Here is a 13,653-nt window from a genome sequence, read left to right as displayed (position 1 = left end):
AGCCCGTCCTCCTCTCCAACAACGTGGTAGCGTCACTGCGTGCCCTCCCAGACGCGTTTCGTCATACCTGACGTTGTCAATGGGGAACGGGCAGCGCAGTGACGCTCCGCCTAATAAAGATACTAAAGCGTACCAAGCCTCGTTCTGAGATGCAAGGCTGGGTCCTAATACGCCATTGTAAGTAATGGCAAATAGCCCTGAAGCGGGTACAGTCTGTCCGCTGTTAATAATGCAACGGGACTACTTGTGATATAGATCGCTAACTTCCTAAGCATCGTACAGATGTATCTAATGTTCAAAAATTGAAAAAAGGAGACTTGCACATACTAAAGGTGACATTAGATTCAAGCCCATGTATATTGGTGTGCCGCAGGTGCAAAATAAATATTGCATCAGTACCGCACCACATCCCGATATATAAAAAAAGAGACACCCAGACACAAAAGGGAATTAACCCAATAATGGAATAGACAACATACTATCGTGTAAGGAAGTCAGTGCAAAGGAAACATGCTGAATATCATGTGTCCAGCCCATATATATCAATGGTCACCAAAAAATGTAGGAAGCCCAAAAGGATCACATTAATCGAAAAGTCTTTTTACTATATATTGGCCAGAGAAAATACTATTAAAAATATTCCATGCATGTGAGTTTGACAAAATGATCGCATGAAAATTGCTCATGCGTCTAGATCAAACCTTTTAAATGCATGGGAACAGTATCCCAATTTATATCTAAGATTCTATCGGAAGAAAAAATCCAAAAATCCAAAAATTAAAGGATATGGAATTAAAAATAAAAATAAAATTAAAATTAAAAATTCAAAAATTTAAGAAGTGTGGTGTATAATGTGTAAAGTGTGGAAAAATAAAAATTAGAGAATGAATATGAGTACACATGTAATGAAAATTTCATCCATCTAAATTGCATAACCCAGTCAAACATCTCAGAACTCGCAAGGCCAAAAAGACTGTCATGGTACATATAAGAGACAGATTTAACCCACATAGTACATAGAAGATGTATATATGTACATAAATGAAACTGTCAACCTTAGTGTCTGAAGTGAGAGAAGAAAATGAATTAGGAATTGTCAATGAAGGCATTGACATCAGTGTCAATATTGAGTCCAAAGGGGACATAGGTTTTGAGGCGATAGACCCAGGACATTTCAAGTTTTGAAATTTCCCTAACTAAAGAACTGCCCCGCCAATGAGGCTTGTATTTGTCAATCCCTAAAAAAAGGGTCTTGGAGGGGTCTTTGTTGTGAAATCTCAAATAGTGCTTAGACACAGAATGGTTTGGAAAGCCAATAATGATGTTAGTTATGTGTTCATTAAGTCTGACCTGTAGGGGGCGTTTTGTGCGTCCCACATATTGCAGCCCGCAAGGGCATTGCAACATATAGACCACTCCCGTGGTGACACATGTGATGCACGGTTTGATACTATGGTCTAGTCCGGTGGCCGTACTGCAAAAAGTGGTGGTCCGTCTTTGATTGCAGGAATTCAAAGAACAGACCCTACACTTTCCGCATTTATAAAATCCAGTAAGTTGGTCGAAAAAACCCCTACTCCTAGCGGGAGGGTCAACAACATTAGGTGCTAGACGGTTACGTACTGACGAAGCCCCTCTAAATACCACTTGAGGTTTTTCACTGATCACATTTTTCAAAGTGGCATCACTACTAACGATGTGCCAGTGTTTGTTTATCAGTTTTTTTATACTCTTCTGTTGAAGAGAGTAGGTGGTTATAAAGGGGACTTTTCCCTGAAAATCATTTTCACGTGGACCCCTTTCGACTAACAGGTCACCACGGTCAATATTGGCCACTTCATTGAGGGTTTTGGTCAAAAACTCCTGTTGGTATCCCTTTTCTAAAAATCTAGAGGTAAGTACTTCAGCCTGTACCCGAAATTCCTCTAATCTAGAGCAATTTCGTCTAAGTCTGATATATTGACTTTTGGGGACTGCTCTAAGCCAGGGAATGTGGTGACAACTATCGATAGGAATAAAGGAATTCCTATCAGTGTCTTTAAAGAATGTCGAAGTGACAAAACGATCCTCTACCACTGAAATGTTCAAGTCCAGAAAATTGATTCTTACCTGGCTCAACTCATAACTGAGACATATGCCCCTTTCGTTGTTATTCAGGGACTCTAAAAAGTTCCTCAAATCACTCTCTTGGCCATTCCAAAGGAGGAGGATGTCATCTATGTACCTAGCCCACAATCCAATCTGAGGTATATTGTGGGCATAGATGACATCCTCCTCCCACTTGGCCATAAAGAGGTTGGCCAGGCTGGGGGCATATTTAGCCCCCATAGCTACGCCCATAGTTTGTCTATAAAACTGGCTCCCAAACCAGAAGTAGTTATGGGAAGCCGCAAACTGCAGGAGAGACATAAGAAAAGTTACCTGCTGGGCGGAGAGCCTAGGGTCTCTATCTAGATAGGAATGAACTGCAGCGAAACCCAAGTTGTGCGGAATGCTCGTATACAGGGAGGCCACATCTGCCGTGACCATCCATGTGTCAGGCCCAGCGGACAGATTTTCTAAAAGATTAATGACATGTCTCGTGTCCTTAACATAGGAAGGGGTCCTTTGGACCAAAGGCTGCAGATATGAATCTATGTATCTGCCCACCCGGGAAGTGATGGAATCAATACCACTAATGATGGGTCTTCCCGGGGGGCAGACAGGGTTCTTATGTATTTTTGGTAAGTAGTACAGGATCGGTGTACGTGGGGCTCTAGGAATCAAGAAATGGCTCTCTTTATTGTTCAAAAAACCCGCTACCTGCCCTGCCTTAACTAACTTTTGCAATTCCTTTATATAAGTGAATTTTGGATCCGAGGGCAATTTAATGTAAGTGTTGGTATCACCCAAAATTCTATTAATTTCAGCCTCATAATCAACCCGATCCAACACTACAATAGCACCACCCTTGTCGGCTGGCCTAATGACAAGATCTTTACTCTCACAGAGAGAGTCCAAACCTTCCTGCAATTCCCTTTTCATTTTACATCTCTTCACTTCCAATGCATCTAAATCTCTTAAGACAACATCTCTGAAAACACGTAATGCAGCAGGGAGAGTGCCGGGAGGGTTAAAAAGTGAGGCATTAGCCATGCCCGAATGGACAACTTGTGGAGCTACATTGTTTGATGTATTCAGATTATATGTGTTAGATGATCCCATCATATATCTTTTGATATTGATCTTCCTCACAAACTTATGTACATCCATATAAGTTTGGAATTTATTTAATTTAGCTGGGGGTACATACTTCAAACCTTTGTCAAGAATTAGTTGTTCTGACTCTGACAAAGTTTTTGAGCTCAAATTAAAGATACCCTTCCCGATTACATTCTGGGCCTTTTTAATTGTTCGGGCACTCCTCCCCCCTCTGGTTCCTCTCCTCTTTCTCCCAATCTTTTGATGCCTTGTGTGGGTTTGTGAAAACCCCAACTGGTGGGTGCATTGAGGCCCAAAGGGCCTTCGGCCAGTTGTTCCTTAGTAGGGACCTGATGGAATTTAGTTCTTAGAGGTTCCTGGACTGGGACAAAGGAGGCTTGTGGATTACCATCAGCCACAGGGGCGTTAAGGTCACTAAGTGGGAAGAATGAGTTCCCAGTGGGAATGCCATAATTCCACTCAGAATATCCTCCCATATTGTAATATGGAGAGGGATTGTGATCCCAATAATTACCCCCCTGTGAGTTCCACCCATCATAATAATTATTATTAGGGGGACCTCTTCCTCTTGAGTTTGGATATTGTACCCAGCCTCTCCCTCGAGGTGGATAGTTCGTATTGTGAGGGATTGTGTATTCAGCATTCCCATTCACATGGCCATTATATGGTCTCGACGTGCCAAAAGGTCTAGGTTGGCCCCGAGGGGGAAATGAACCCCTATTGTTACCCCGTCCTCTCCGAGGAGAAGGGTATGCATGATTAGTAGTGTTGGACTGAACTTTATTCATGGATTGAGGTCGTTTTTGATTAGACGATTGCAAAGGTGGCCCGGGTTGTGAAACTGCATCGACTGTGGGACCCACTATCTGTGTGGAACTCACTTCCATGCATTCCTGTGTGGGACCCACTTCCAACAATTTTTTTTGCCACTCGAAGACAATATTATTGTTATAATCAGCTAGATCCCTATTGTATTTTTTCTTCTTTTTGGCCCTTTGGTCTCTATCCTCTTTTTCAAGAATTTTTAATAGGTTCTGCGATTTTTCTTGGTAATCTATACTCCCTTTGACTGGAAATAGCTTAGTCTGAATTTCTTTTATTTCATCATCCAATTTTGATAATTTAGAGGTTTTCCTACCCACCAAAAATTTAAAAAAAGAGACACCTGCCTCATTAAAATATTTAAACCATTCCTCTAGATGTATGTCACCTTTCTGAGGTGCTACCTCCCACCTCAGGCTCCTAGGGACCATTGCATGTCTAATATAAGTTTCCAGATAAGCAATGTCCCATTTGGTGTGATTTTCGGAGATCATGAGATTTTTTAGTCTCATGAAGCTTCCTCCCAAATCATCTTCATCATCTCTATAGAGTTCAAAAATTCCATCGATGTTCACCACCTTAGTGGCTCTAAAGTCAAAAATATCCATAGAGAATGTATAAAAGAGCCCAGTAAAGGGTATTGGTGACCCAGCAGCAGTAAAAATATCAGAACAGTACAAATGGAAAAAATTATGCCGCGCTAGGAAAAAACTTGAAAACAAATAAACTATATGTGAAACAGGCAGCAGTAATAGATGTGATATAACACCAAAACAGATATACAAAAATGGAAAACTGCGCCAACCCTATACTAAAATAAATAACAAAAAATAGTGACAAAATATATAAGTAGTTATCATTAAATAATTATAACGACAAAAATACACCTTAAGTGCATAAAAAACACAGTATTACATAAAATAAAATAAAAATATCATAAACAAAAGTCCAATCATGGAAAGTTCATAAGTGAGTCCGGATAAACGTTTGTGACACCACAGTGATTCAACACAATCCAAAAAGCGCATAAAGTGCCCGTCACCGTATATTCAATGCGCTTACCAGAAAATAAACAAATTAGGGCGTTTGTATATATTCGATGGGTCACATCAAAAGATATCCTCCTTTTTAGTAGGTCAGCTCTCCATCTCCTAATAGTGCCTTCCAGATACCAATCTATTTCGTGGTCCCAATAAGGAGCTCAGTAATTCCCAAAAAAGAAAGGAGCTAACATGGCATAATAACGTTTGGACAGTTTATTAAAAGAAAAAGTAACACACTTACATGTGGATGGATAAAATACAGCTTGTATAAACAGTACATAAAAAGCCGGCCGGCAAACAGGAGCCCGTCCTCCTCTCCAACAACGTGGTAGCGTCACTGCGTGCCCTCCCAGACGCGTTTCGTCATACCTGACGTTGTCAATGGGGAACGGGCAGCGCAGTGACGCTCCGCCTAATAAAGATACTAAAGCGTACCAAACCTCGTTCTGAGATGCAAGGCTGGGTCCTAATACGCCATTGTAAGTAATGGCAAATAGCCCTGAAGCGGGTACAGTCTGTCCGCTGTTAATAATGCAACGGGACTACTTGTGATATAGATCGCTAACTTCCTAAGCATCGTACAGATGTATCTAATGTTCAAAAATTGAAAAAAGGAGACTTGCACATACTAAAGGTGACATTAGATTCAAGCCCATGTATATTGGTGTGCCGCAGGTGCAAAATAAATATTGCATCAGTACCGCACCACATCCCGATATATAAAAAAAGAGACACCCAGACACAAAAGGGAATTAACCCAATAATGGAATAGACAACATACTATCGTGTAAGGAAGTCAGTGCAAAGGAAACATGCTGAATATCATGTGTCCAGCCCAGCAATTTTCATGCGATCATTTTGTCAAACTCACATGCATGGAATATTTTTAATAGTATTTTCTCTGGCCAATATATAGTAAAAAGACTTTTCGATTAATGTGATCCTTTTGGGCTTCCTACATTTTTTGGTGACCATTGATATATATGGGCTGGACACATGATATTCAGCATGTTTCCTTTGCACTGACTTCCTTACACGATAGTATGTTGTCTATTCCATTATTGGGTTAATTCCCTTTTGTGTCTGGGTGTCTCTTTTTTTATATATCGGGATGTGGTGCGGTACTGATGCAATATTTATTTTGCACCTGCGGCACACCAATATACATGGGCTTGAATCTAATGTCACCTTTAGTATGTGCAAGTCTCCTTTTTTCAATTTTTGAACATTAGATACATCTGTACGATGCTTAGGAAGTTAGCGATCTATATCACAAGTAGTCCCGTTGCATTATTAACAGCGGACAGACTGTACCCGCTTCAGGGCTATTTGCCATTACTTACAATGGCGTATTAGGACCCAGCCTTGCATCTCAGAACGAGGCTTGGTACGCTTTAGTATCTTTATTAGGTGGAGCGTCACTGCGCTGCCCATTCCCCATTGACAACGTCAGGTATGACGAAACGCGTCTGGGAGGGCACGCAGTGACGCTACCACGTTGTTGGAGAGGAGGACGGGCTCCTGTTTGCCGGCCGGCTTTTTATGTACTGTTTATACAAGCTGTATTTTATCCATCCACATGTAAGTGTGTTACTTTTTCTTTTAATAAACTGTCCAAACGTTATTATGCCATGTTAGCTCCTTTCTTTTTTGGGAATTACTGAGCTCCTTATTGGGACCACGAAATAGATTGGTATCTGGAAGGCACTATTAGGAGATGGAGAGCTGACCTACTAAAAAGGAGGATATCTTTTGATGGGACCCATCGAATATATACAAACGCCCTAATTTGTTTATTTTCTGGTAAGCGCATTGAATATACGGTGACGGGCACTTTATGCGCTTTTTGGATTGTGTTGAATCACTGTGGTGTCACAAACGTTTATCCGGACTCACTTATGAACTTTCCATGATTGGACTTTTGTTTATGATATTTTTATTTTATTTTATGTAATACTGTGTTTTTTATGCACTTAAGGTGTATTTTTGTCGTTATAATTATTTAATGATAACTACTTATATATTTTGTCACTATTTTTTGTTATTTATTTTAGTATAGGGTTGGCGCAGTTTTCCATTTTTGTATATCTGTTTTGGTGTTATATCACATCTATTACTGCTGCCTGTTTCACATATAGTTTATTTGTTTTCACGTTTTTTCCTAGCGCGGCATAATTTTTTCCATTTGTACTGTTCTGATATTTTTACTGCTGCTGGGTCACCAATACCCTTTACTGGGCTCTTTTATACATTCTCTATGGATATTTTTGACTTTAGAGCCACTAAGGTGGTGAACATCGATGGAGTTTTTGAACTCTATAGAGATTTGGGAGGAAGCTTCATGAGACTAAAAAATCTCATGATCTCCGAAAATCACACCAAATGGGACATTGCTTATCTGGAAACTTATATTAGACATGCAATGGTCCCTAGGAGCCTGAGGTGGGAGGTAGCACCTCAGAAAGGTGGCATACATCTAGAGGAATGGTTTAAATATTTTAATGAGGCAGGTGTCTCTTTTTTAAAATTTTTGGTGGGTAGGAAAACCTCTAAATTATCAAAATTGGATGATGAAATAAAAGAAATTCAGACTAAGCTATTTCCAGTCAAAGGGAGTATAGATTACCAAGAAAAATCGCAGAACCTATTAAAAATTCTTGAAAAAGAGGATAGAGACCAAAGGGCCAAAAAGAAGAAAAAATACAATAGGGATCTAGCTGATTATAACAATAATATTGTCTTCGAGTGGCAAAAAAAATTGTTGGAAGTGGGTCCCACACAGGAATGCATGGAAGTGAGTTCCACACAGATAGTGGGTCCCACAGTCGATGCAGTTTCACAACCCGGGCCACCTTTGCAATCGTCTAATCAAAAACGACCTCAATCCATGAATAAAGTTCAGTCCAACACTACTAATCATGCATACCCTTCTCCTCGGAGAGGACGGGGTAACAATAGGGGTTCATTTCCCCCTCGGGGCCAACCTAGACCTTTTGGCACGTCGAGACCATATAATGGCCATGTGAATGGGAATGCTGAATACACAATCCCTCACAATACGAACTATCCACCTCGAGGGAGAGGCTGGGTACAATATCCAAACTCAAGAGGAAGAGGTCCCCCTAATAATAATTATTATGATGGGTGGAACTCACAGGGGGGTAATTATTGGGATCACAATCCCTCTCCATATTACAATATGGGAGGATATTCTGAGTGGAATTATGGCATTCCCACTGGGAACTCATTCTTCCCACTTAGTGACCTTAACGCCCCTGTGGCTGATGGTAATCCACAAGCCTCCTTTGTCCCAGTCCAGGAACCTCTAAGAACTAAATTCCATCAGGTCCCTACTAAGGAACAACTGGCCGAAGGCCCTTTGGGCCTCAATGCACCCACCAGTTGGGGTTTTCACAAACCCACACAAGGCATCAAAAGATTGGGAGAAAGAGGAGAGGAACCAGAGGGGGGAGGAGAGCCCGAACAATTAAAAAGGCCCAGAATGTAATCGGGAAGGGTATCTTTAATTTGAGCTCAAAAACTTTGTCAGAGTCAGAACAACTAATTCTTGACAAAGGTTTGAAGTATGTACCCCCAGCTAAATTAAATAAATTCCAAACTTATATGGATGTACATAAGTTTGTGAGGAAGATCAATATCAAAAGATATATGATGGGATCATCTAACACATATAATCTGAATACATCAAACAATGTAGCTCCACAAGTTGTCCATTCGGGCATGGCTAATGCCTCACTTTTTAACCCTCCCGGCACTCTCCCTGCTGCATTACGTGTTTTCAGAGATGTTGTCTTAAGAGATTTAGATGCATTGGAAGTGAAGAGATGTAAAATGAAAAGGGAATTGCAGGAAGGTTTGGACTCTCTCTGTGAGAGTAAAGATCTTGTCATTAGGCCAGCCGACAAGGGTGGTGCTATTGTAGTGTTGGATCGGGTTGATTATGAGGCTGAAATTAATAGAATTTTGGGTGATACCAACACTTACATTAAATTGCCCTCGGATCCAAAATTCACTTATATAAAGGAATTGCAAAAGTTAGTTAAGGCAGGGCAGGTAGCGGGTTTTTTGAACAATAAAGAGAGCCATTTCTTGATTCCTAGAGCCCCACGTACACCGATCCTGTACTACTTACCAAAAATACATAAGAACCCTGTCTGCCCCCCGGGAAGACCCATCATTAGTGGTATTGATTCCATCACTTCCCGGGTGGGCAGATACATAGATTCATATCTGCAGCCTTTGGTCCAAAGGACCCCTTCCTATGTTAAGGACACGAGACATGTCATTAATCTTTTAGAAAATCTGTCCGCTGGGCCTGACACATGGATGGTCACGGCAGATGTGGCCTCCCTGTATACGAGCATTCCGCACAACTTGGGTTTCGCTGCAGTTCATTCCTATCTAGATAGAGACCCTAGGCTCTCCGCCCAGCAGGTAACTTTTCTTATGTCTCTCCTGCAGTTTGCGGCTTCCCATAACTACTTCTGGTTTGGGAGCCAGTTTTATAGACAAACTATGGGCGTAGCTATGGGGGCTAAATATGCCCCCAGCCTGGCCAACCTCTTTATGGCCAAGTGGGAGGAGGATGTCATCTATGCCCACAATATACCTCAGATTGGATTGTGGGCTAGGTACATAGATGACATCCTCCTCCTTTGGAATGGCCAAGAGAGTGATTTGAGGAACTTTTTAGAGTCCCTGAATAACAACGAAAGGGGCATATGTCTCAGTTATGAGTTGAGCCAGGTAAGAATCAATTTTCTGGACTTGAACATTTCAGTGGTAGAGGATCGTTTTGTCACTTCGACATTCTTTAAAGACACTGATAGGAATTCCTTTATTCCTATCGATAGTTGTCACCACATTCCCTGGCTTAGAGCAGTCCCCAAAAGTCAATATATCAGACTTAGACGAAATTGCTCTAGATTAGAGGAATTTCGGGTACAGGCTGAAGTACTTACCTCTAGATTTTTAGAAAAGGGATACCAACAGGAGTTTTTGACCAAAACCCTCAATGAAGTGGCCAATATTGACCGTGGTGACCTGTTAGTCGAAAGGGGTCCACGTGAAAATGATTTTCAGGGAAAAGTCCCCTTTATAACCACCTACTCTCTTCAACAGAAGAGTATAAAAAAACTGATAAACAAACACTGGCACATCGTTAGTAGTGATGCCACTTTGAAAAATGTGATCAGTGAAAAACCTCAAGTGGTATTTAGAGGGGCTTTGTCAGTACGTAACCGTCTAGCACCTAATGTTGTTGACCCTCCCGCTAGGAGTAGGGGTTTTTTCGACCAACTTACTGGATTTTATAAATGCGGAAAGTGTAGGGTCTGTTCTTTGAATTCCTGCAATCAAAGACGGACCACCACTTTTTGCAGTACGGCCACCGGACTAGACCATAGTATCAAACCGTGCATCACATGTGTCACCACGGGAGTGGTCTATATGTTGCAATGCCCTTGCGGGCTGCAATATGTGGGACACACAAAACGCCCCCTACAGGTCAGACTTAATGAACACATAACTAACATCATTATTGGCTTTCCAAACCATTCTGTGTCTAAGCACTATTTGAGATTTCACAACAAAGACCCCTCCAAGACCCTTTTTTTAGGGATTGACAAATACAAGCCTCATTGGCGGGGCAGTTCTTTAGTTAGGGAAATTTCAAAACTTGAAATGTCCTGGGTCTATCGCCTCAAAACCTATGTCCCCTTTGGACTCAATATTGACACTGATGTCAATGCCTTCATTGACAATTCCTAATTCATTTTCTTCTCTCACTTCAGACACTAAGGTTGACAGTTTCATTTATGTACATATATACATCTTCTATGTACTATGTGGGTTAAATCTGTCTCTTATATGTACCATGACAGTCTTTTTGGCCTTGCGAGTTCTGAGATGTTTGACTGGGTTATGCAATTTAGATGGATGAAATTTTCATTACATATGTACTCATATTCATTCTCTCATTTTTATTTTTCCACACATTACACATTATACACCACACTTCTTAAATTTTTGAATTTTGAATTTTAATTTTATTTTTATTTTTAATTCCATATCCTTTAAATTTTGGATTTTTGGATTTTTTCTTCCGATAGAATCTTAGATATAAATTGGGATACTGTTCCCATGCATTTAAAAGGTTTGATCTAGACGCATGAGCAATTTTCATGCGATCATTTTGTCAAACTCACATGCATGGAATATTTTTAATAGTATTTTCTCTGGCCAATATATAGTAAAAAGACTTTTCGATTAATGTGATCCTTTTGGGCTTCCTACATTTTTTGGTGACCATTGATATATATGGGCTGGACACATGATATTCAGCATGTTTCCTTTGCACTGACTTCCTTACACGATAGTATGTTGTCTATTCCATTATTGGGTTAATTCCCTTTTGTGTCTGGGTGTCTCTTTTTTTATATATCAGGATGTGGTGCGGTACTGATGCAATATTTATTTTGCACCTGCGGCACACCAATATACATGGGCTTGAATCTAATGTCACCTTTAGTATGTGCAAGTCTCCTTTTTTCAATTTTTGAACATTAGATACATCTGTACGATGCTTAGGAAGTTAGCGATCTATATCACAAGTAGTCCCGTTGCATTATTAACAGCGGACAGACTGTACCCGCTTCAGGGCTATTTGCCATTACTTACAATGGCGTATTAGGACCCAGCCTTGCATCTCAGAACGAGGCTTGGTACGCTTTAGTATCTTTATTAGGCGGAGCGTCACTGCGCTGCCCGTTCCCCATTGACAACGTCAGGTATGACGAAACGCGTCTGGGAGGGCACGCAGTGACGCTACCACGTTGTTGGAGAGGAGGACGGGCTCCTGTTTGCCGGCCGGCTTTTTATGTACTGTTTATACAAGCTGTATTTTATCCATCCACATGTAAGTGTGTTACTTTTTCTTTTAATAAACTGTCCAAACGTTATTATGCCATGTTAGCTCCTTTCTTTTTTGGGAATTACTGAGCTCCTTATTGGGACCACGAAATAGATTGGTATCTGGAAGGCACTATTAGGAGATGGAGAGCTGACCTACTAAAAAGGAGGATATCTTTTGATGGGACCCATCGAATATATACAAACGCCCTAATTTGTTTATTTTCTGGTAAGCGCATTGAATATACGGTGACGGGCACTTTATGCGCTTTTTGGATTGTGTTGAATCACTGTGGTGTCACAAACGTTTATCCGGACTCACTTATGAACTTTCCATGATTGGACTTTTGTTTATGATATTTTTATTTTATTTTATGTAATACTGTGTTTTTTATGCACTTAAGGTGTATTTTTGTCGTTATAATTATTTAATGATAACTACTTATATATTTTGTCACTATTTTTTGTTATTTATTTTAGTATAGGGTTGGCGCAGTTTTCCATTTTTGTATACTTTTATTTCAGATGTTTCTGCTGACTTCCGGGTTGTCCTCCCGTGGGAGTAGGCGTGGTTATCGTCCTCGCAATGGTCCCTGGGAAATTTCTAAGCTATTTCCCAAGAATCCATGGGGGGACAATGAAATTGCGAAATCTCGCGAGATTTCATTAGGACGCCGGTCACGTGACGAGGGCGTGTCCGAATTTGCCATTTTTAAAGTGGGCAGGCAGCTGTATCTGCCATTACCACTATTGCACACTGAGCATGTGCGAGATGGAGCGGAGCATGCTGGGAGCCGAGCGTCATCGATACACAGGAAGTAAATGCCTGTGGGCTTTAGACGCCCACACTTAAAATGGAAAACGCCAGAGCACTTTTTTAAAAGTCATCCCGAGGAAAAGAATCGTCGCGCCGGGGGTCAAAAAAACGCCAGACGTGGATGCTAAGCGAAGGTAGCAGTCGCCCACCTGTAACACAGGTAAGAAAAAAAAAAAAAAGAGCGGAATCCCACTTTAAGGTCTGAATCGATCCGCCTTTCCAAAGGATCTTTAAAAGATACCGTATCCTCTAAAGGGAGGGTTACATATCTCACCAAACGCATGAGCGCTGCATCCACCAGTGGAGCTGACTCCAGGTGCTTCACATCCTCTTCTTTAAAAGGGTATAACTTCAGGATTTTTGACTGCATGGAACCCTTTTTATCCATCTTGCTCCATTCCTCGGTGATAATGTCACCCAACTCTGAAAGGAAAGGAAAATATTGTCGCTCCTTATTGAGCTGTTTAAAGAATTTTCTCTGCTTTGTTGGGGAAGTAATAGGGTCTTCCCACTTCAGAGCCTCTCTCACTGCTTTGACCAATGAAGGCACCAGTCCATAGTCAAATCCTAAACCAGGATCCTCACAGTCAGATTCACTGTCTGAGATGGGAGCAGAGAGGCGACTTGGTTGAGAGGATTCCCATGTCTCCTGCAATAGGTTCTCTCCGGTTGGAGGAGCCAATAATTCTGACGGGGATTCACACAACTGAAGAGCATCCCTCTCCTGTAAGGATTCCTTCACAACCCGTCTTACTAATGACTCCAAACGCTGGTCTGCACCATCCCTTTCATCTGCAGCTTTGGAGAAGCAGTGATCGCATAAGGATTTGTCTGATGGAA

Source organism: Lithobates pipiens, unplaced genomic scaffold (assembly GCF_037356315.1).
Source record: "Lithobates pipiens isolate NorthernLeopardFrog02 unplaced genomic scaffold, aLitPip1_a1.2 Scaffold_23, whole genome shotgun sequence".
Classification (NCBI taxonomy): Eukaryota; Metazoa; Chordata; class Amphibia; order Anura; family Ranidae; genus Lithobates; species Lithobates pipiens.
Note: the sequence above shows the minus strand (reverse complement) of the source record.